Consider the following 26,155-nt stretch of genomic DNA (forward strand, 5'->3'; position numbering starts at 1 on the left):
AGACCCCAACTTCGAGTGCTTAATCATTCATCTGCAATTGTCACTTTAATTGAGTTGCTTTTTATCTTGTTCTTGCTTGTGTTCTTTGATTCGCAGCAGGGATTAGCCTTCTTGGCAAGGTCAACCAGATTGTGACACGGTTGATAACCAGAGGAGACGTGGTGCTAAGGTTGCAGGGTTTGGGTCTTTGTGATCTGAAGCCGGATCGGTGTGTCGCTCTTCGAACAAATCGTTGTTTATCTTGAACCTAACAGGAAGATCGGGACCCCCATCTACATTAGACTCTAAACTTGATGAGTAGTTATCTTTTAATTTCTTGCATTCCACTGCATGTTTACTTGGAATAATCCATGCATCCATTCATATATCCAAGCCACCTGCATCCTTTATCTTAAACAAAAAAATCACTCACCATGATCATGCTCTTACATCTCTATTTGAGTAAATCTCTAAAATGCTTTCATGCTACTTTTGTCTTCTATAGTATGCTTTGGTTTGGAAGTTCTACACATACTTCCATTGGCTTTTAAATTATGGTGCTTAGGTTAAAATGCCTTCTTTAATCAAAATTAGACATAGAGTGTAGTTTGGTTATTGAACTAAAAATTGCTTGTGTAGACACTGGTTATTTTTGTTGAACTAACCCCTATAGGAAATTCTCAAATTTAATTTGGGAAAGTCTTGAGATGAACTCACATCGGAGATGAATCAAGGCATGCGATGAACTCCAACAACTCTACACAAAAGAAGACATAGCTCATTTTTCATCGAAGGAAGAACTATGAGTATAAAAATTCACTCACTTTGTCTTTTGCTGCAAGTTAGCTTTGCCTTGAACCATGCTTGAATGCAGCGAATAAATAAAATTTGGTATCAAACATGATAAACAATCTATGCTAAAGTAATTCAAAAACCACCTTTTCATTAGTATAGATGAGACCACACAAATTATGGATAACAACCCGTATTTCAAATTTGTTGTATTCCCTCAGGTATGTGTCCATTAATATTTTGTTGGAAAGAATGAATCTATGCTATGCCTATCCATGGTTTGGTATGAACCTACCAAACCACCACTTCAGCTATGGAACAAAGAGAAATGAGACGAGTGCCACAAAAAGGATCTACAATAGAAGCACTCAGTCATAGGAAGTGGACAAACAAATCAACAGGCCACTAGTAATGTCGAAGGCAACCTAGCATTTCTAGGACTCAAGCTAGGAGGCTAATGAGAAGCAGGGAACAGCACACCTCATATTAGCTAATCTAATGCCTGCTTTCATCATCTTCGAAAAGACCAACTCACACATCGACAGCAAGGACTAGGATGACAAGAGCCACTACATCATGGCATGCATCCTCGGATCATCAGACGTTAGAAATCAATGGAGGTCTGTTGATGGTGTCTCATAAGGCTACGACCACGGTCACGAGACAACATCCCAAAGTTGTTGAAGATGAAGCTGCTATGCATGTACCAATAAGGTTCTTTCCTTAACATTCAAGACAGCTAGCGTCTTGCTTATAAACGAAGAAGAACAACTCTCCGCCATGCCGCTAGACAATCAAGGATGAACTTGAGTTTGCATCTCCAATGAACCCCTACTCGTCAACTAAGAATCAACAAAAATCAAGAAAGGTTGATGGAAGGAGAATATGCAATTGTCCGTATCCTCATCTCTAAGATCAGATGGTGCAAAGAAAAGCTAAAAGCAAGGGAGAGGTCCTGTTCAATGGACCTAAAACCATGAGTTTTCATCGACAGTGTCAAGGGATGTAAAGGTCCAAGTGTGGGGGAGGAAGGCCAACTTTTCTATAGTAGATACAACCCTACTCTTCTTCCTCCCAGGCTCCCATCGCTCTGACATGCTGGTTTGCAATCCCTCTGCTCAATATTGATTTGTTTCTACAAGTTTGAATATGTTTACAAATTTCATACATGAAAATCAAACTTAAGATGTAAAGTAAAATCAATCCTTGCGAGAAGAAGTTTTTGCAACAATTGAAGCACATTATTTAAAACATGGGATAAATGTTCTATGCTAATTAAAATGTTAAAGGATAAAAGTTCTATGCTAATTAAAATGTTAGAACCAACTCTGTTATAGCATAGAGGTTGACCTTCAGCTCTACGATAACACTACCCTTGCTTTGAATCATTTTTGTATACTCCTTCGGGTATGTGTTGTCCACTAATCTTTTGCAGGAATGAGAGGAGCAAAAGGTCCAACACAATGCCAAGATCCACAAAAGTAAAAGAATAGAAAGATGACATGACAAAAGGATGAGAAAAGGAGTGCGGCATAGAAGACAAGATGCTCATGAATAGCTCAGGCAAGGAAAGCTTCAAGCAGGAAGAGAAGACCACCATAAGTCATCTACCCTCCATCACATGGTATCATTACACCACACTGCTGAAGGTAGCATCTTAAGGTAAGTGGTCATTATTTAAAAACCCTTTCCCTTGATCCTACAATTCACATAAAGAAAGAAACAAAACATGTTTGAGTTACAACTTTGCTCAACCTGATTAACTCAACATGTCTCGTTCCTTAAGTATTGTTCATAGCACCACTTTCTTGATCCCATAGTCTTAACCAAATGAGCTAAAATGTTGCATATCTTATTTTGGAAGATGATAGTCATAATCGTGTAAAGCTTGATACATTATGTAAAGATGGACAATCCTTCCATAAGTTAAGCAACTCCCCTATTTTTGACAAATGTATTCAAATGCCACATTAATACTCATCCTTTTGATCTTATCACCCATGTTATAAGAATGGATGCACATAACGTCAATCATAACATGATTCGATGTGCCTAAGGCTAGAGAAGAATAAATAAAGTTTTGGCTCTGTTGGTGTTTTTCCACCAATAGAGCCCATACACTTGATCTCTACCTTGTCTTCATAAGCAGAACACACTTCAAGCAAGTGTGGGGGAGTCGATCCCCCAAATTCTACAAGTGAAAGTTCTGAACCGGTAATAATGATGCACACAAGATGTTGCCAGTTTCCACTACTGATGGTTGACTTCGAAATGCTGAAGGAGGAGGAACAAGTCAAGAAAGGATGAACCTATCAAACCTAAATCAAACTCAAAACCAAGACAGGGTTTGGCAAAATAAGGTGGCACCACTAGTGGAAGCGCCACTACTGGAGGCACCACCTCAAGAATCCTCATCTTCCAGAGCGAACCGAGGTATTTGATCAATGAACCTCCATAGCTATCAAGGGCAAGATTATGAAGCAACCTCAAGTGGGCATCAGGGAGAACGCATGTCTTTCTCTGGCTAAGGGTATCATGACTCTTAGGAGGCCTACCACCACTTCGACAATAGACTCGCAACCATTGAAGAGACAAATGCTGCCATACAAGGTACATTACATAATCATGCACAATGGTAGGTAAGCATGGGACATGAGATGGCCAGCCTACAGCAATAGCAAAAATCAAAATTGGGAGGCTCTGTTCCAGCACCTCCACATCCGACCACCTCGTTGGGCAACCACGACAATAACTAGCTTGGGGAAGAAGGCATCCCCGTGTATCTAGATAAGTATTTATTTTCCTTTTATTATTCTTAGTTTGCTTTTATATATATTAGAAAAAAATGAATAACTAAAAACGAAGTAAAAAGTTATCTTTACAGAAAGATATATATAGTTATAATGTGTGATTTAAAAAATGAAAACAAAATAAAAAGAGTGTGTCTAGTTTGTTTTAATTTGTTTTTAAGAGCTGAATAAAATAAAAAGGACTCTGAAGATAATCTTTTAAAACAAAAATAATGAATAGTTGCTCTATTGTAATTTCTTTCAAGTACCTAGTTTTCAGCCTTGAATTCTCTAGAGTTTTGGATAAAATTGTTTTGATATAAGGATTTACTCTGAACTTTAAACTCGTGGGTAGCAGATGCTTGATCTAAGTCTAGGTAATTAATAGATATGATATGAGAAGGTTTAAGCTGCTATTTATCTTGTTCCAAGTGACACTAAAGTTTTGGAGATTTATCTTTTGAAAAACACAAAAATCTTACATGATGAGTTCCTATATGACAAAGCTTGAATTCCCACCAGAGCCATACATGTTATTTAGGCTAGGAAAACTTCCACATATATGTTGCCTATTTTGCATTGAGTTTTGTCAAGCTTTGTTGACCCTTATGAGAGATTTTTCATACTCTTAAAATCAAGATAACGTACACACCACCCACATATGCACTACTCCTACATTGGGAGTAGGCGCAAAAACAAGCCTTTCATCTAGATCCACCCAAAATGTTCTACTTCTACACTGGGGATGAACACAAAAACATGCTTGATAGGTTTTCCATCCACCAAATAAATGCTCCAAGTTCTTGTAAGGTATCTCTCAATGTTTTGTTGCAGAAAAGAGACATGGGGCTATGCAAAAGTTATTCATAAAAAAGAGAAAAAGAAAAAAAAGAGTTGAGAAAAATGGACAAGTGTTCGAGATATTTAAAACAATGGGTACTTAGATGCCCGCCTGAAAAAAGAGAGATGAATAAGATATCCCCTGTTTTCAAGTAAATATTTTCAAGTTTTCAAAAGAGAGATAAGTTTTCAAGGAGCAAAGTAGAATTAGGTTAGCCACCATATATGTTCACCATATATCCACACACATGCACATCTTGATTTGATTGTATGACTCAACTCTCTTTGGATCCGAGGTTTGACTTTACAATATATGTATTGCAAGTATGCTCTTTCATGCTGTCGGCACGAAAATGCATCGACACACAGCAAGCCGGAAGGATCTACTTGATGGAGCTGGAGATTCGCTTAGCATCAACACAGGGATAACCGATCGTACATATTCCTCCTAAGATGTGCCAGTCAATTTGACCCTGCAATTGACAAGGAGAGAAAGTTTATCAGTAATTTAAGGTGGAACATGCTGGTCTTTGCCTAGACAGTTCCAAGTGTGCCGCTTTGGGAGCAACCAGATGGGAAAATCGACTAAATAGCCGAAACGCACAGAAATCGACTGTTATAGACTGTAAAGCTCATGGGTAGCGATTAATTTTATATTGATAGGTACAGTACACATAGATGTAAGTGGGATCATCAACTAGAAAGATATTACCTAGTATAGAACATTAAGCCGATGAATCTAATAAGAAAGGATATAGCATGTGAACAAATCGACTGTCTGATACAAATGGATCTACAAATGCTCTGAATCTAATCTAGTTACCATCAACAGTGAGATTCGATCGGATCAATGGCAGCTATGATGATAATAACAAACTAAAACCGAAGAATCTGTAAAAACATCTATACTTCAACAAGCTTTCCGAATGACATGCTATACGTGAACGCTCAGGCGAATTGGCTAAAATAGCCAATTCGGGTGAAAAGGGACTACAACGTGTGAACAATCGACTATTTCACGCAGATAAACCTATGGACTCATCAGACCTAACCTGCTATCTCTAACAGTGGGGTTCGATTCGGATCGATGCAACCTGTGATAAAGACAACAAATCAAACCTTTAAAGTAAACATATCTATTCATGTTTAACAGAATAATGTAAACACACTATAGGCATTAACGCATAGGCGATCGGCTATTTAGCCGATGCAAGCACAACAAACAGTTAAGGTCACGCCTAATCAAGAACAAATCTGCTAACTAGCATTCTCCAACCTATAGTGCCATCAGTGGGGATCGACCGGATCATTACAGCCATAATAGTGAACTATAGACCAGATTTAACTAGCCAGCAAACCTCTTCAAGATCATACATGCCTTAACCGTGTACTATGCACAATCAAGATCGAAGTAAAAACAACTGATGAAACATAACTCGTCACTCAGAGTAAGAAATATCATGTTGTGACAAAGCAAACGATGGACTAAAAGGATATGAGGCCTGATCTAAATCAATCTTGACCGGGCAGATTGATGTTGCTGCAAACTAATGACAATAAGAACATCAGTAAGATTGGTAACTTAATGAATCTACCCAAAGGACGCCACCCCTAGGTAGAGATGATAACTTGACCTTAATCTAATTTGAGCAGTGGACGTCAACCGGATCGATGCAGCCGTACTTGAACTAGAAAAGAGTTGATAACTAGCTTATACTAGAGTTTGTAGTGGAGGTCGACTGGATCGATGCAGCCGTACAAACCAAACTATAAGCCATGACAGTACTTACAACCAAGCTGGAGGTTGGCCGGACTGATGCAGCCCTACTTGCTGAAGAACTCACCGATATCTACTCTACTCCTACTCCTAAGGGTTGGCATGGAGCCAAAAAAGTAAATTGTATTTGATTGATTGGATGTCCCTTTACAATAGCCGGGGTTTGATATTTATATCCAGAGCCTAACCATGAATCCTACACTCATTACAATCTTTGGTATAAAATAAAATATTCCTAATTTAAGATAACTTGGACCCTAATCTTTCCCTTTTTGTAGAGTCCGACATTTTTCCCCGACGCCAACCATAGCTCATTGTCATTATCTGCTGGCGTCATTCGGAGAGAGCCGATTCCGGTGCCGTATCTGAATCAGCTGATATCGATCCTTATGCGATCGATTCCCCGATTAACATGATCTTGGAAGCTTCGAGTTCCTGCGTTCTCTTTCCCTAATTTTGGTGTAAACACATGCCCACCAATTTTGGGATAAAAATGATTTCATTCCAAAATTCCAATTTATCTATTTACCATGTCGCAACCGTTTTGTTCCGAGATATCCACGTGACTCCCTAACTTCTTGATCCAAGTTTTTATATAATATCCCAACAGTATTGTATCCAACTTACTCGGCCCATTCGCTTTCCCCTTCCTTCTCGAGCAAATCTTAATAGCCAATGCCGACATCACCAAGACCTCAGCCCTAGCGAATCCTCTATCCTATAAAGCTTTTATTCAAGCAACCCCCCTCAGATTCAAATCCATTTCAGCTGCAATGGCGACCATAGACCACATCACTGAGGTATGCTTCCAAGTTTCCATCTTCCAAATACCGGTCGCTACCCTGTATTTCCTTTCTTCTCAAATTTATTTTATCTGATTTCTAGGAAATGAGGAACAAAATCTTGATTCCATCAGCTATTGCTCCCAATGTTTATTTTCTTGGGCCCATGGGTGACCCTGATCCATCTGATTTTATCCATCAAGAAATCAACCAAATCTCCTTCAAACAATCTAAAGTCGATTCGTCCTCCTGGAGCACCAAAACTCCCTTCAGAAACTAGCCCAAAATGCCTAAGGGATGGAGAGACTGGTTTCGTAGGGTATCCGAGAAAAAGGCTGGAGATTGGGAGGTTTATGATTTGAATCAATGTTTGACACTCTCATTGTCTAGGAATGGAGAGGAACGATTCACTCCTGATTTCTGCATCTTACTTCTGGTCCAATACCCTAAACGCTATTGTTTTTGGTCACGGTCCAATGACCATCACTCCGACCGATGTTTACATGTTTACTGGCCTTAGAATAACTAGATCAATGTAGCCTTATGATTACTTAAGTGCTAGATCCAAAAAATTGGCCAAGATATCAGACTGCACATGATGGACAAGCTACATTCTGAACCATATTGGAGACGGATCAGTTGTTAGCAAAAGAGAATATGTGGCTTTTCTGAATATGTGGCTAGAAAGATTCATCTTTTGTGGGTCATCTTGTGGTCCAACCTACAATCACAAACTTATGGTAGAGCATCTGGCAGTGGGCAAGGATATCTCCCTTGAAAAGTATATGTTAGGAGCTGCCTATCATTTAATGCACCAGGTGGCTACCCAGTTGCTGAAGAATGGACCAGTGCATACTATTAGTGGCCCTTGGTGGTTGATACAGCTATGGCTGAACCTGTATGTGCATAAGATTGTAAGGCCTGATCTTAGAAACCTAAGTTTTCCTTCCTCCAACTTTGATGAGGAATATAGAGGCGAAGAAGGAAGAGCTCGTCAGTGCATGAGCTATGGTGAGGCTGCATCGGCCATAACAATTGATGCTATAACAGAACCGCCCAATTTATACAAGATCAAGTATGACTGTCCCCGCTAACACGTTGACACACACATACCTTCACTCATATAAACCCGGTAGTCCACCGAGTGTCCCAAAAGACCTCGGTAAATCAACATCACAACCAAGATCGCGTGATTAAGCAAGTACACATCACATACGTAGGGTTGCAGCAGAAAATAATATTACAATTGGATTCACAAATAATAGTACAAGTTTGGGTTTCAAAACCGATTAGTGAAAACAACATAGCTTTCAAAGGATTACATTAATATATGTTCCAAATACATTGCTAGCATAAGTGACATCATCCGACAAAAGCATATAGATGAGAAGTAACTATAGAATCACCGAGCCACCAGCGGTTAGCCACCATCTTCACAGGCCAAGAACTTCACCTACAACATGGTGGGATAAACCCTGAGTACGAGAAGGTACTCAGCTAGACTTACCCATCAAAACCAGAATAAATGACACCAAGGGTCATGCAAGGCTTATGAGGTGGGCTAGCTTGACACAGTTGCAATAAAGAGCTTATGAATATAGTGACCAATTTAAACTTAGCATCAAGTTTATCATCATTTACCTGTCCACTAGATTAGCACCTGTATTAGAGCACTCACTTATTAGGAGCAAACAATATTAACCATAGCAGGTATAATAAGACTGTCATCATCATATCATCATTTCTGAACCATTATGTTATTTAGTGTATCTACTTTGGAGATAAGCCCATCAAGTTCTCACTAACTAGGAGAGACGACGACTCGAATCGAATTACAACTCAGCTAAGGGGGTATTCCTAACTCTCACCCTGGCATACTTTGCAAGAGTAGCCGTGGGTCACCTTTGGTACAACTCAGGAACCAAATTCGTAGGTTTGATCAGCGCCAGCACTCTAAGGGATTACCCTTCTACTAGGACGATCAGGACTTTTAAATCACCTGCCCTTGGACTCACGCCTACGGCTTCCTTTTGAGGCGTACTTTATACTTATCGACTCTCGGCCTGAGGTGAGCTACTCGGCTTCGTGGTCGGTCTCCAGACCCGGCCAACTAAGAGAGAGGCATGTGTTCAACATGAACAGGAAAGGCTCCAAGATTCAGTCCTTAAGCGACACAGACGGAGTCACTACAAACCGGCAAGCCTTCGCCCGGTCTTCATTCCAAGTTAAGACAGGTTCTTTTCCACGATAGCAAATATAGCCAACCGTGCCACATGTATATCCCTATATCTCGCAGGTGACAGGAAATCACTTGACTTCTACCGCGTTTAAGCAGGGCTAAGCACTACACGAGCCTGAGCTACATAGGATTCAGGGTATCAATATCTGGGCAAGGATTGGATAACCAATGCAGCAAGTGTTTGCATCCAACACCTAAACTTAATGCAACAATATATATATATATATATATATATATATATATATATATATATATATATATATATATATATATATATGTAACAATAATACTTTAACTGCATTTCGGAAATTAGGAGGCTTAATATGCTCTGGGGCTTGCCTGGGATCCCACACAAGTCAGTTCAGTTAGCTTGCACCGTCTAGGTGACATCTCAGGTCCTAGCACTTGCTTAGTCCTTCCATCTTCGGGATAGATCCATCAAACGCTGTCTTCGGGTTTGGCTCCAACATCACATCCTTCACATGGTGCATCTAGCGTACCTAGATGAGATGCAATATGCAAGTGCATAAATATGAAGAATAGTACCATGAGACGCATCACAAAATAGCAAGCAAGACAAGCATAGTTTACACTAACACACTTAAGTACTTTGCGATGCTTAACTTAAACCTCACAAAATCTATCATGCTAAGATGGCAAAGAATACGACAACACCAAGCATGACACAAGTTTCCCAAGATCTTAGGTGCTCTAACTCAGTCATCATTCAAGGCATAAGTCACACTTAACAATATACAAGCAAACACTATAATTGGAATATGCCAATTTCTGGACATGCAAACAGCAGCTATAAGATTTAGTTATAACTGGAGCTAAACAAATCCAAATGACTTGCAAGAAGACATTCTGGAAATCTTATGAAATTATCTACAACTTTGTTATTATCACCAAAAGCTCATTCAAATCCTAACTAGATCAAACAATAGCATCTTTCAGATCTGCTCAGAATACCATCAAAACATGACAGGAGACTTAAAAGTCATGTAACTCATACACTATCAGGCCTATGGCCTTACAATTTGAACACAAGCAAGACCATGGAATTTTCTACAACTTTTGTATTCACTACAACCATAGCAAACATCATTTACACCACAAAAATAATTGCACAAGCAAAACTGCAAATGCAACCCAACAGCAGTGGTACAGAAAACTGATAGGAACTTCAGAGAAGCATAACTGGAGTTCTAGACCTCCAACAAACATGAACCATAACTTTTTGAAAAGCTTAGGAAGTTACCTACAACTTTCCTATTCTCATATTAAGATGATTCTACAGTTAGAGGGGTCAATTAATTCAATAATTGCATCTCTGTCCAAAACATAGACAGAAACTGACAATGCCACTTTAAACAGCTATAAATGGAGTTATACATGTCCAATAAATTTGGTTCTATACTTTTTAGAAAGCTTATCAAATTATAAACAACTTTGTTATAAACACCTAAAGCTAATTCTACTATTTAGAAGGCCCCACAATACCAACAAGGTAACCCTGTCAGAGTTTGGGCAGAAACAGCCACTGATATTTAAGCAAGTATAACTCAAGATCTACTTAACCACAAATCATGATATTTAGGTTTTTGAAAATATTAATAAAATTACTACAACTCATGTATTATCATAAAGTCATGATTCATAACTTAACTAAGCCAATTAATTCAAACATGCAGGACTATTCAGAATAGGAGCAAAGCAATACAGTACATTTGTTATTTTTATAACTCTTAAAATATAAATCCTACACTTCTGAAATTTTTACCAGACAACAACAATCACCTTATGAGCACTCCATAAAAATTTCACATTTATTTGAGCAAAAGAACTATAGTTATGAAAAATGACAAATACAACTAGCATTAAAAACCTAACTGCATAAATCTATTTTTACAGCTAAACCTTTAAACTAAAACATGTAATATTATAGATCTAGTACATAGAGAATTTCACAAGGATTCCAAAAAGTCCACATTTGTTATTTTAGGATTTTTCTACTAATTAATATGGATTTTCAAATTGGAGCATTCAAATCTGTAAAAACCAGAGAAAAAGGGATTGAAATCTTGCATCGGAGTCCCTGCAGAAAACATTAATTAAACTATAGCGAAGAGGTCCTCAGGAGTACTATTTGAATGAGTCATGGCTTCGCAGAAAGGCCCTTTCATTTCTTTTAATTGTTGTACGCAGCCCCTCATGCAAATTAGAGCAGGGGAGACCGTCGGAGCTCGCGGCTCCGACCGTTGGGGGCCAAGCCGGCATCGGGGAAGTGGCGGTGGAGCACCAGGGAGCCAACGCGCATGCGTGGGGCTGCTCAACCCGGCCCGAGGTGGCCCATAGTGGCCTAGCCACGGAGACAAGTGGCTGCTGCGGCTGTTGCTCCGGTGGTGGTGCTTCCCGGCGCCTTGCTGACCGGAGGAAGGCGTGGGAAGGTGCTCACGGCTTGCCCGCTGCTGGGCGCGGCTATAGGAGGCTTCAGGAGAAGGAGTGGTGGCGGCAAGGGAGTTCGGCCATGGCGGCCATGGCTGCCGTGCGCTGGCACGTGCGCAGGCGCGCGGTTGGAGCGAGAGAAGCGATGGGAAGCGCAGAGGGAGTGAGCGGGAGTGGAGGGGGAGCCTCTGGCGTCCACCAAGGAGAGCACAGGGGCATAGGTGCACGCGGCATGGAGGTGGGGGTGCTGCTCGTGCTTGGCCGCCATGCACGGGGCACGCGTCGCCCCTTTGAGGCATTCCACCGAGCGGCTGGCAGGTGATGGAGTAGGCTGGTTGGATCACATTATTGGGGTTGTTCTGGTCCAAACTAAGTCAAGGGCCCTTAAGCAAGTTTGTTGTCCACATGATGACCTACAAATTTCATTAACTGGACCATGACCATTTGAGCAATGGATTAGCAGTTAATTAGGCTCCAAAGTGAGTGTCAGCGTGTTGATAACAGTCATGGGAGCTCGCCTTTGGAGGTCAAAACTCGGTCAAACTCAGTGCAAATTTTTGTATGCTCTTCTCCATACTATAACCTTCAACTTTTATTTTTGGACCAACTCAAGTTGCTTAGCAAAATTTGGAGAACGCGGAATGCCAACGTCATTGCTTAGCGAAACAGACTTAGAATAATTCTAAGTGTTGAAGACTGCAGCAAAATCAATCTTGTGCCCTTTGTTTGTCAAGCTTAGAGATAGATTTAGACTTAGGTCCTTCAATAAAGTTTGTAGTACACAAACTATACTACAACTTTTATTTAAGGTCAAACCTTGTATCTTGAATATAAACCATTCTTTGACTTTGGTCAAAGTAGCATCTCGTTAACCCTAGAATTAGAGTTTTCAACCAATTGAGGCCTTTTCTTGAAATGTGCTCAACACAAACCCTTCATGACTTTTGTTGTAGGGTTCAATTAGAGTCATTTAGGCAAGGTAGCAAGGTTTGGTTGATAGCCTATAATTCCCTTCACTTACTAGCGCAATTCAAGCAAGAATGTAACTCATCATTTCATGCGACTTCTTGATTCCAAACTTCATGAAACTTTTCTAGTGATCCATATAGATGGGTATTGATGTGAGACACATGAAGATATTCTAATAACACCAGCCAAGCATATATCTTGAAAAGGGCCTATATGTAAAGCAAGGGTGCAATATCCGAGTTTAGGTTGGGGCTTATTTCCATAGGTTTTACCTTGACATCTCCAACACCACTTAACTTGTCATGGTTGAGCTTAAACCCATTGCTTAACTAGTGACAAACACCTAGGGTGTTACAGCCTTCCCCCCTTAAAGGAATCGCATCCCGAGATTCGGTGCGAAAGACTTTTAAGGGAAGAGAAACTTGTCATCCAGTTTCCCACATCAGTGATAGCATTAGGCCACTTAACTTCAGGAGTATCAGAGAGGCTAATTTGGTCATGACACTTTCTGATAGTTGCTCTTTGTCGTAAGTTGTTGTCTGAAGAATTTCTTTCAGTTGGCGTTCATAAAGCATTGTTACATAGGAAGGAATCCAAGATAGCATTGTCCTTCATCCTCGATGTATGAAGAGTGATTCAAACGTGGACTAAATACTTGTAACACCTACTTCCCTAGTGGATATAGCATAGAAACTTATGGACTTTGCACTAGATCGTAGTCGGTTGACGGATATTCCATGCAATGGTGTTATATTGGCTCCTAAGGCTTGAAAGGCAGTTCTCTACTAAAGTGTCTCGAGCACAACTTTACGTAAAGGATGTGATCATAGATGGGGTAAACATCTGTTGAGGGTATAAGAAGCTAGCTAACCACTATCCAAGCCGGCTGTAGCGGTGCAATCACTCAGATGTTAACTGATGGAAAGCTACATAATGTTCCATGTATGTAGTGCTCTTTCTCTGATAACACACTGTATTATCTGAGTCTGTTGAGTGAGTGGTAAACATAATAGCTGACTCTGTCGGCTCAACATCCTCGATGATCATTCCTTAGGGAGCCTTTGGATCCAAGTTGCAACAGTGATATGGGTTGAATCTGATGCAACCTCTTGGGTAAAAACGCATATAAGGTACCAAAGGCATGTCAGCATTGGAGAGCCATTGACTCAGAAGGATGTTAGTGAGGCTTGGAGGACAACATAAGTTGCAAGTAATCACAAAACTAGGGACTAGTTCACTACCAAGCAGGTTAAGTAAAATTTGCCTTTGTGGTGCAGTTGCACAACAAGTTGGTTGACTTGCATTGTAGCAAAACTAGCTTTTTTAAACTATATTTGACATTGAGGCTTCCATTCTTAGGCCAATCGATATCTCAAAAACCATAATCCAAAAATCTATGGTTTGACACCTTTCCAATTACTTTCGAATTGCAAGGGCACAATTTGACTTCTAGAACACCTTGACTGCTCATGCATTGCTGATCTAAGAGGGCAAAAGCAAGGCACATAGGGTGCAATTAGTCTTCTCAAGGTTATGGAGAGTTGTCTAACAGCAATACACCTACAAGTTGTAATTTCTTGGCATGAATTACAAACACAACCGTCTAATGCGAAGGATGATCGCAGTCACAGTGAAATTATAGATTTCATACCCTTTTGTTTTCTATTCATATCTCACAAACTACTGCTCCAATATGCACAAATTTTGGTGGGCATGTAGATCCATGGGTCTTCTAACTACTCACCAAAATTCAACTCAACCGGACACCGTTTGACCATCCAAACAATTCATCTACCAAAACTGCTATGTTCTGAAATGGCAGCAAACCGAGCCGACAAGATATCTCTCAAATCTGATGTTTTACTCAACCAATACTCAAGCCAACTTAAGACATTGAAGGGTCCTAATCAAGGAATGAGATCACCAAGTTTGGGGTCAATCCAACTTCGTTTGAGTCACTAATCGCCGGCTTGATGATAACCGGTTTAGTGCCACAAAATCTGGACAGATTGCGTGTTCTTCCTTTTCTTTGCTTCACACGTTGAGATGTGTGTTTTGCACTCTCTAACCTTTTTCATAGCAGAAGCAGCCTTTCCCTAGCTGAGGATGGAGGCTAGAGTTTTCCTGACATGTTTCTTAGGTAACAATTTCCGCCGTTGATCTCGACACCAACTTGACGATGCACAAGCATTGGACTTGTGGGCTATTTTCACAGGGCGCAAAGCATTACTCCACATGGAGGGCATCCCTATAGAGATAAGGAACCATTCCTATATATCCTTTGGCACTTCATCCAATAGAGTTTGGACACATGTGTTAGTGGCACCTAGGGCACAAAGATGCTGATTGAAACTAGGGACGTGCTTTCACTAGCTACTTACATAGCCGATACAACATTTTGTACTATCTGTGTGATTATCCAAGATGGAATTGACTTGATAGCACAGGTTTTGGAAAACAAAGCAATAGTTGCATTGCTAAACGGCTTGCTGTTACATTGCTTAACATTGCTCTGCGAGACATAGCCTTCGTAACTACCGATAAGTTGCTACCTAGCTAGAGATTAACCTTACTATGAGTAACTAATCAGTTGTCTCTCAACACTCAAAGCTCCAAATTCTTACTCTTGACCACAACAATAATTGCAATCGAGGCACAAACAGACTGGTCGCCATTGAAGTCTGCAGATAAGGAGTCACACTAGAGATGTTGATCTCGACTGTGCGATCAGCATGCACATATTAATCAAGACTTGGATAGCCAGGTCATAATCATAATGTGATGTTTGATTCTTATCTAACTAACAACTTATCCAACATTAATTATTGTGTGCCTTTCTGATCCAACAATGATGACATAAGTTGTTCACTAGGTGATGGACGTCAATACTGGGACAACCAAGTGGAGTCACTTGTCTATCACCTCTTGTAGTCGGTTAATGTTTATGTCGGTGACCAATTCTTCAAAGGTTATCCTTTTTGTGACTTCAACCGAAAGCTCTACTACTTTCAGTCTGATATAGGGATCTTCGATAAGATATGGAGAGATAACCAAGGAAGAGCTCACGTGAAAATAACACATCGGTGCAGTTCGGTAATGGATCATGACTAGAAACCTCGATACCAGCGCGCACCCAATAGCACAACCATGCGTCGGCCACCCACAAGGAGGCCCTAGGTTCTATCGCGGCACCGTAGATCGCTAATCATGGCACCATTGCTGAACATACAACCAAAGTGAAACTTCTAGTGGCACCAATTAGATTGTAAGAACAAGCATTGTGCAAAAGAGGGATAGCAAACAAGGATAGTCACAAGGTTAGGAATCAACAAGGAGGCGATCAGAAGATCAAAACACAGCTGCAAAAGAACATAGCCTAATTGTTGAAGGCAACTAAGTAGGAGACTCTTGCTTAATGTCCATATACGCCTCGTGTCCACCAAAGTGATTACCAGATAAAGATTAACATGAGATTTGGTTCTATCGAGCAGCAATAGGAGATCAAGACTGATAAACATCCAAAGACTTGAAGGAGTTAGAGACAAAACAAATGAGATTCAAGGGAGAAAGCCATTGCACTGACTAGGGATTCAGTTGATAAAGCAATGAAATGATTTGTGAGGAAAAGGTTCCAAAGCCAGGGCAGATAACGATTAGCGTTGCACTAGCTCATCAGTAGGAGAAAGAGCAATGAGGTCTAATAAGGATTTTTGCGTCAGGGTCCTCCCACACAGGAGCGGAACAACCATGAAATATGCAAGCATTTAAGGAAACTAAGCTTGGACCTAAGGTCAAGCAAAGGCATAGATAAAGTCTTCGTAGCACAACGTTCAAGGCTAGCAACCACGTGTACAGGCTCAGGTTCCTAAGAGAGAACTTAATTGTAGACGACAACCCTGAGATTACCAAAACTTGGACGCTGCTCTAGGATAGCGCTCTTCCACACTCATATGCTTACCAAGGACAAAAGGGTGACAACTACGGCACTACCAAGATAGCGAGCATCCACACCTACATCATGGTCTTAAGCGAGCATTTTGAAACACTCAATCCAATTAGCTTACATGGCTATTATGAAGCACAAAGCTCGTACATAACAAGCAGTCACCTATAACAACACCACTACACATATCAGGCAAAACATGGTGGTAAGGCACTATTATCTTTTGTTTCCTTTTTACTGAGTAGGTGGATATCTCTACAAAACAAGTTTTACTTACATTTAGCAATTTAGTTTTCAAAGGGGTGAACTTTTTGTTAACTATTAACTCATCATCTATTTCCTTTGGAAGCCAACATACGAGGCAAAGCTAATCACACACTAACTTCAAGCATAGCTATTCAAGCAGCATGTGACAAGGCATTTTGGCTAGCTTCACATAGGGAAAATAGTGACATCACATTGATCACAAGTTACTTAGCATTAGAACAAGGTGAGGGAAGCATATTTATGCACAAGCACTAATCATGATGCATGCTCGTCCTATTCGTCCTCACGAAATTGCCAGCCTAAGGTGGCAATCACGTTCTATGTCGGTGGCATAACACGTACTCTCTCGATATATAGCTAGTCGTCAAGCTATATTCAATCTACGCATTCAGTGGTTAGCGTACCTGCAGGCAAATTCATTACAGCCCATCCCCACAAGAGATAAATAAGCACATAATGAAAGCAGTAAACTAAGATACCCTCCATATATACATCCCCCGATGTATATACTTCGGTATCCATAGCTACCCAATAAATATACCCGCAATTAAGTACCTTCATATATACATGTGTGTAACATGTAAATATTCCAGTAACCAAAGCTAACTCTCCCCTAGACCGATAGTGGGACGATCATGCTCTCACAACTCGCACTTACCTGGGCGTAGAGACAATTGATCCATACATTACCATTCAAACGAATGGCATCCATACAATAGCACATCAGTATGGACTGACGAAAGTAAAAACCCCCATGTTAGTACTTAGATAGCCACCTAATAGTCCTTAACTAGGCATAAAGGTGGATGTCGCTAGCATAGTTTTGCAAATTAGTTTTGACAAATTTGCCTATAGCTAAAGTTTTAGTTAAAATAGGCTTTTTAGAAACCAAAACTTTGTTTTTAAAACAATGTACATGACAGTATTATGCTTAATCTTGCTCTGATGCCAGCTATAATAGAACCGCCCAATTTATACAAGATCAAGTATGGCTGTCCCCGCTAACACATTGACACACACATACCTTCACTCATATAAACCCGGTAGTCCGCCGAGTGTCCCGAAAGACCTCGGTAAATCAACATCACAACCAAGATTGCGTGATTAAGCAAGTACACATCACATATGTAGGGTTGCAGCGGAAAATAATATTACAATTGGATTCACAAATAATAGTACAAGTTTGGGTTTCAAAACCGATTAGTGAAAACAACATAGCTTTCAAAGGATTACATTAATATATGTTCCAAATACATTGCTAGCATAAGTGACATCATTCGATAAAAGCATATAGATGAGAAGTAACTATAGAATCACCAAGCCACCAGCGGTTAGCCACCATCTTCACAGGCCAAGAACTTCACCTGCAACATGGTGGGATAAACCCTGAGTACGAGAAGGTACTCAGCTAGACTTACCCGTCAAAACCAGAATAAATGACACCAAGGGTCATGCAAGGCTTATGAGGTGGGCTAGCTTGACACAGTTGCAATAAAGAGCTTATGAATATAGTGACCAATTTAAACTTAGCATCAAGTTTATCATCATTTACCTGTCCACTAGATTAGCACCTTGTACTAGAGCACTCACTTATTAGGAGCAAACAATATTAACCATAGCAGGTATAATAAGACTGTCATCATCATATCATCATTTCTGAACCATTATGTTATTTAGTGTATCTACTTTGGAGATAAGCCCATCAAGTTCTCACTAACTGGGAGAGACGGCGACTCGAATCGAATTACAACTCAGCTAAGGGGGTATTCCTAACTCTCACCCTAGCATACTTTGCAAGAGTAGCCGTGGGTCACCTTTGGTATAACTCAGGAACCAAATTCGTAGGTTCGATCAGCGCCAGTACTCTGAGGGATTACCCTTCTGCTAGGACGATCAGGACTTTTAAATCACCTGCCCTTGGACTCATGCCTACGGCTCCCTTTTGAGGCGTACTTTATACTTATCGACTCCCGGCCTGAGGTGAGCTACTCGGCTTTGTGGTCGGTCTCCAGACCCGGCCAACTAAGAGAGAGGCATGCATTCAACATGAACAGGAAATGCTCCAAGATTCAGTCCTTAAGCGAAACAGACGGAGTCACTACAAACCGGCAAGCCTCCGCCCGGTCTTCATTGCAAGTTAAGACAGGTTCTTTTCCAAGATAGCAAATATAGCCAACCGTGCCACATGTATATCCCTATATCTCACAGGTGATAGGAAATCACCTGACTTCTACCGCGTTTAAGCAGGGCTAAGCACTACACGAGCCTGAGCTACATAGGATTCAGGGTATCAATATCTGGGCAAGGATTGGATAACCAATGCAGCAAGTGTTTGCATCCAACACCTAAACTTAATGCAACAATATATATATATATATATATATATATATATATATATATATATATATATATATATATATATATATATATATATATATAGGGAGAGGCTATTCAGTAGCCAGCTACAGAATAAGTTATTCTGTAGCCACCTCCATTTACCATAATTTTATATACTAATTTACGATAATGTCAATATATATTTACTATAGTTGGGTTACTATAACACATAGGGATATTTACCATAACGTTATAGTAAACCACTTAGTAAGGAGTTACTATAATCTCATAAATTAACATAGTAATTATAGTAACTCAAGGTGGCTACAGAATAGGTTATTTTGTAGCCAGCTATAGAGTAGTTGTTCTATATATATATATATATATATATATATATATATATATATATATATCTATATATATATATATATATATATATATGTAACAATAATAATTTAACTGCATTTTGGAAATTAGGAGGCTTAATATGCTCCGGGGCTTGCCTGGGATCCCACACAAGTCAGTTCAGTTAGCTTGCACCGTCCTGGTGACATCTCAGGTCCTAGCACTTGCTTAGTCCTTCCATCTTCAGGATAGATCCATCAAACGCTGTCTTTGGGTTTGGCTCCAACATCACATCCTTCACGTGGTGCATCTAGCTGTACCTAGATGAGATGCAATATGCAAGTGCACTAAATATGAAGAATAGTACCATGAGACGCATCACAAAATAGCAAGCAAGACAAGCATAGTTTACACTAACACACTTAAGTACTTTGCGATGCTTAACTTAAACCTCACACAATCTATCATGCTAAGATGGCAAAGAAGATGACAACACCAAGCATGACACAAGTTTGCCAAGATCTCAGGTGCTCTAACTCAATCATCATTCAAGGCATAAGTCACACTTAACAATATACAAGCAAACACTATAATTAGAATCTACCAATTTCTGGATATGCAGACAGCAGCTATAAGATTTAGCTATAACTGGAGTTACACAAATACAAATGACTTGCAAGAAGACATTCTGGAAATCTTATGAAATTATCTACAACTTTGTTATTATCACCGAAAGCTCATTCAAATCCTAACTAGATCAAACACTAGCATCTTTCAGATCTGCTCAGAATACCATCAAAACCTGACAGGAGACTTAAAAGTCATGTAACTCATACACTATCAGGCCTATGGCCTTACAATTTGAACACAAGTAAGACCATGGAATTTTCTACAACTTTTGTATTCACTACAACCATAGCAAACATCATTTACACCACGAAAATAATTGCACAAGCAAAACTGCAAATGCAACCCAACAGCAGTGGTACAGAAAACTGATAGGAACTTTAGAGAAGCATAACTGGAGTTCTAGACCTCCAAAAAACATGAACCATAACTTTTTGAAAAGCTTAGGAAGTTACCTACAAATTTCCTATTCTCATATTAAGACGATTCTACATTTAGAAGGGTCAATTAATTCAATAATTGCATCTCTGTCCAAAACATAGACAGAAACTGACATGCCACTTTAAACAGCTATAAATGGAGTTATACATGTCCAATAAATGTGGTTCTAGACTTTTTAGAAAGATTATCAAATTATAAACAACTTTGTTATAAACACCTAAAGCTAATTCTACTATTAAAAGGCCCCACAATACCAACAAGGTAACCCTGTCAGAGTTTGGACAGAAACTGCCACTGATATTTAAGCAAGTATAACTCAAGATCTACTTAACCAAAAATCATAATATTTAGCTTTTTTAAAATCTTAATAAAAGTAATACAACTCATGTATTATCATAAAGTCATGATTCATAACTTAACTAAGCCAATTAATTCAAACATGTAGGACTATTCAGAATAGGAGCAAAGCAATACAGTACATTTGTTATTTTTATAACTCTTAAAATATAAATCCTACACTTCTGTAATTTTTACCAGACAACGACAATAACCTTATGAGCACTCCATAAAAATTTCACATTTATTTGAGCAAAAGAACTATAGTTATGAAAAAAGACAAATACAACTAGTATTAAAAACCTAACTGCATAAATGTATTTTTACAGCTAAACCTTTAAACTAAAACATGTAATATTATAGATCTAGTACATATAGAATTTCACAAGGATTCCAAAAAGTCCACATTTGTTATTTTAGGATTTTTCTACTAATGAATACAGATTTTCAAATTGGAGCATTCAAATCTGTAAAAACAAGAGAAAAAGGGATTGAAATCTTGCATCGGAGTCCCTGAAGAAAACATTAATTAAACTACAGCGAAGAGGTCCTCAGGAGTACTATTCGAATGAGTCTTGGCTTCACAGAAACGCCCTTTTGTTTCTTCTAATTGTTGTACACAGCCCCTCATGCGAATTAGAGCAGGGGAGACCGTCGGAGCTCGCGGCTCCGGCCGTTGGGGGCCATGCCGGCGTCGGGGAAGTGTCGGTGGGGCACCAGGGAGCCGGTGCGCATGCGTGGGGCTGCTCAACCTGGCCCGAGGCGGCCCATAGTGGCCTGGCCACGAAGACAAGTGGCTGCTGCGGCTGTTGCTCCGGTGGCGGTGCTTCCCGGCGCCTTGCTGACCGAAGGAAGGCAGTGGAAGGCGCTCACAGCTTGCCCGCTGCTGGGCGCGGCTGCTGGAGGCTTCAGGAGAAGGAGCGGCAGCGGCAAGGGAGTTTGGTCACGGCGGCCATGGCTGCCGTGCGCTGGCACGTGCGCAGGCGCGTGGTCGGAGCGAGAGAAGCGATGGGAAGCGCAGAGGGAGTGAGCGGGAGTGGAGGGGGAGCCTCTGGCAGTCCACCAAGGAGAGCGCAGGGGCATGGGTGCACATGGCATGGAGGTGGGGGTGCTGCTCGTGCATGGCCACCATGCACGGGGCACGCATCGCCCCTTTGAGGCATTCCACTGAGCGGCTGGCAGGTGATGGAGTGGGCTGGTTGGATCGCGTTATTCGGGCTTGTTCTGGTCCGAACTAAGTCATGGGCCCTTAAGCAAGTTTGTTGTCCACATGATGACCTACAAATTTCATTAACGGACCACGACCATTTGAGCAATGGATTAGCAGTTAATTAGGCTCCAAAGTGATAGTGTTAGCATGTTGATAACAGTCACAGGAGCTCGCCTTTGGAGGTCAAAACTCGGTCAAACTCAGTGCAACTTTTTGTATGCTCTTCTCCATACTATAACCTTCAACTTTTATTTTTGGACCAACTCAAGTTGCTTAGCAAAATTTGGAGAACGCGGAATGCCAACGTCATTGCTTAGCGAAACTGACTTAGAATAATTCTAAGTGTTGAAGACTGCAGCAAAATCAATCTTGTGCCCTTTGTTTGTCAAGCTTAGAAATAGATTTAGACTGAGGTCCTTCAATAAAATTTGTAGTACATAAACTATACTACAACTTTTATTTAAGGTCAAACCTTGTATCTTGAATATAAACCATTCTTTGACTTTGGTCAAAGTAGCATCTCGTTAACCCTAGAATTAGAGTTTTCAACCAATTGAGGCCTTTTCTTGAAATGTGCTCAACACAAACCCTTCATGACTTTTGTTGTAGGGTTCAATTAGAGTCATTTAGGCAAGGTAGCAACGTTTGGTTGATAGCCTATAATTCCCTTCACTTACTAGCGCAATTCAAGCAAGAATGTAACTCATCATTTCATGCAACTTCTTGATTCCAAACTTCATGAAACTTTTCTAGTGATCCATATAGATGGGTATTGATGTGAGACACATGAAGATATTCTAATAACACTAGCCAAGCATATATCTTGAAAAGGGCCTATATGTAAAGCAAGGGTGCAATATTCGAGTTTAGGTTGGGGCTTATTTCCATAGGTTTTACCTTGACATCTCCAACACCACTTAACATTGTCATGGTTGAGCTTAAACCCATTGCTTAACTAGTGACAAACACCTGGGGTGTTACAGATGCCAGTGTTGGCCATCTCTTTAAAAAGTTTTATAGAGGATTTGATGTAGATATCTTGACTTGGCTACCCTATGATGAGGATGAGAACAATGAGCTAGGTCCTCCCATTCAAATTTCGATTTGAATCAGGCTATTCAGACAAAACTGACAGCTGCAGTCTTTAATTCCTTTATCAAACCTTGCATTCTTCTAGCTGAATTTTGTCATGGCCATGGTAAAATGTCTACATGTTCCTTCCTTCTAGGCAACCTTCCAACTTATGAGTTTTACAATCTGTCTTTCATAGCCTGTTAGTTTGGTCTTGGTCAACTCTCCCCTCAATTGTTCTTCAAAAATACATTGAAGCCAAGAGAAGGTATCAGTGAGGTGATGGAAGCTTCTAGAGTCTTTCAATTGGGATTAGATCTTCCTTCCCTTTGCTTACATGACTAGATCAAAGTCAGCTTCTCTTCCACTCTCTTTGACTCCTGGTGGCAAGAATCACACTCCCATCTTTTTTGTGGGTTGGTTCACCCTTTGTGCATAGCTCTGGATGGGGAATTTACTTCTGACAGAGAGGTAACTTACCATTTCTTTTTTCAGAAAATTATTCAATGAATTCTCATGCTAACTGTTCTAACTGACCCTTTTAGGACACTAAATTCGATCCTCCAAGCTTGGATAGGAAGGGACATCCTATAGATTATCAGACACCATGCCCAGTTTCAAGAATAGGATCAGCCGCACCTCCATTGAAGAAATTGATGAAAACTCATGCTGCCCTCACGATCATGACGTATCAATCTTTAAAGCGCAAGGCGGTCCAAGGGGCAACCCAAAAAGCCTGTTATTGGGAAAAGACTCTGTAGAACGAGACCATTAGCTGCTCAGGTAAACAATTCATTTTTTCCTCAAAATGACATTCAACTTTTGATCCTCTTTCTTCATAGTATCAACCATTATATCCCAATCGGCTCTAGGTGTGGAACTATTGTCCCAGGCATTCAAGTCAGCATCAACTAAACCTTCATCGGCCGATCCTCAAAAGGAGCCAATTTCGGTTGAAATAATCGATGCTTCTAAGATAACAGAAGATGTAAGTCCTTCCATTTCACCCCTGATGTTGCCTAAGGCATTTTCTTTAAATCCATGATTTTTATTCAGTTTTTGCCCTTCATCTGACCATTTATCATGCCAGATATTCTCTGAGGAAACACCCTTGCAAGAGCAAGAGTTTGGCAGTCCACCTATTGACAATGATACTATTGACGATGAGAATGATCCTATTATTGACACTCATACTGCCAATTCCCCAGTTCAGCATACAACTGATGGTAAGAAAATCATATATCCCTTTTATCTTTTTGCAATAATCATGAACTAAAAATTTTCCTTGATATTTGTAGATACCAACGTTGAAAGTTTAGAGCCGATTCAACCTAGACATCATTGGTGCGTCATTCAGCCATCCCTTCTCCTCAGATAGAGGCTACCATAGAAAAGGTACTGTATCCACTTCACCATTCATTTTATTATAAACTGATCCAATCCTCCTAATCAAGATTTTTCTATATGTAGGCACTTAATCTCCCAGCTTTGAGCTACTCTTTCAATCTTGAGGATTATCTAGACGAAGTTGAAATTAGCTCATCAGCCATCTCCTCTAGGGAAGCTTTGCTAGAAGAGACCAGAAATTGGCTAAAGAATATATTACCAATATTTGAGAAGAATATAGCTGATTTGGTCCTAAGACACTGATTCAATGCAAAGAGTCTTCTTGGCTATTAAAGATAATTCATCCCGAGCTCTTACCTAGAGTCTTGTCACCTTTATTCATTATTGAAGACCAAGTCCCAAAAGTGAAAAAGGCTCAGAGGAATCTATCCAACTGTGAAGCTTTATTGGCCAAGGGGAACTCCAACATGCAAGAGGCCAAAGAGCTGACACAGCTGATCGATGATTTGAAGAACTCCTCCCTCAGGATCGATCCAGAGCTTGATCCAACTAGAAATCAGGCGTGCAGAACTTGAGAAGGAACTAGGAGAAGGTGAAAGTTGCCATTGATCGCCATAATTCCAACCTTGGCTCAACTACCTGATGCCATTAAGCAAAAGAAACAAGAACTGCTGGCCAAAGTCAGGGAAGGCAGGGCCATCCATAGTAGCCTCGAGGACATTCCTGGATCAGCCGAAGAAGACAAGCAACAAATTAGCAGAAGTTAATGCTATCCTGGCTATAAGTATTGAAAGCAATCTAGGATGTTCTAGACTTGTAATCTATATATCAACATGTATCTTGTGTAGAGTCAATGATAACCATACTTTCTATTGCCTCATTGTATTTCTTGTTTCAACTAAAGAGCCGATTTGAAAATAGCCGATTCCAGATTTCTATCCTTGATCCGATTAAGTCTAAAAACACAACCTTTATTAAGAGAACCCCTCGATCTTCTATCCTTAGTCACTAATCGTTGTATTCTTTTCGACATTAGTGAAGTGGTGCTTCGCCTTCTATTAATTGCGATTGCCTTTTGCATGTCGCGAGGCGTCCACCTCCTCACTTCGTGGCTTCAAATACCTAGCCGAGGGCTTCAGCCTCGAACACACACATCTACATTCACAACCGCTCCTGTTCCTTTGCACTTCTCCACCCTCACAAACTCTGTAGCGGCCTTCTTCCCCTCTTTGTAGATCCAATCAACTTCATAGCCGGTGAGGACAACCGTAGCAAACATGTAGTAGAGGAGATCCTAGAGGGGGACATGCTGGTGAACCAGCGCCTTCGAATGCATGAGGTGAGATTGATATCTTCTACTCACAGCGATGGACTTTTCTAGCTTGTTTATAGGTTAGTCTTGAATAACAGTCTTCGTCCTCTCTCCAAGGGCCGACGAGCCCTCTGATGCTACATCTTCTACGCTGGCCTCATTGTTGGATTCCTTCGACTCTTACAACGGCGACGACGCTCGTTGTTTCCTCCGAGAGTGGAGGGTAACCTAGGACCATTATTCCAAGGCAACTTAGGAAAACAACCAGCTTGAGATTAGCCTTGGGGTCTCTCAAGCCGCTCTT

This window comes from Miscanthus floridulus, chromosome 6 (assembly GCF_019320115.1).
Source record: "Miscanthus floridulus cultivar M001 chromosome 6, ASM1932011v1, whole genome shotgun sequence".
Classification (NCBI taxonomy): Eukaryota; Viridiplantae; Streptophyta; class Magnoliopsida; order Poales; family Poaceae; genus Miscanthus; species Miscanthus floridulus.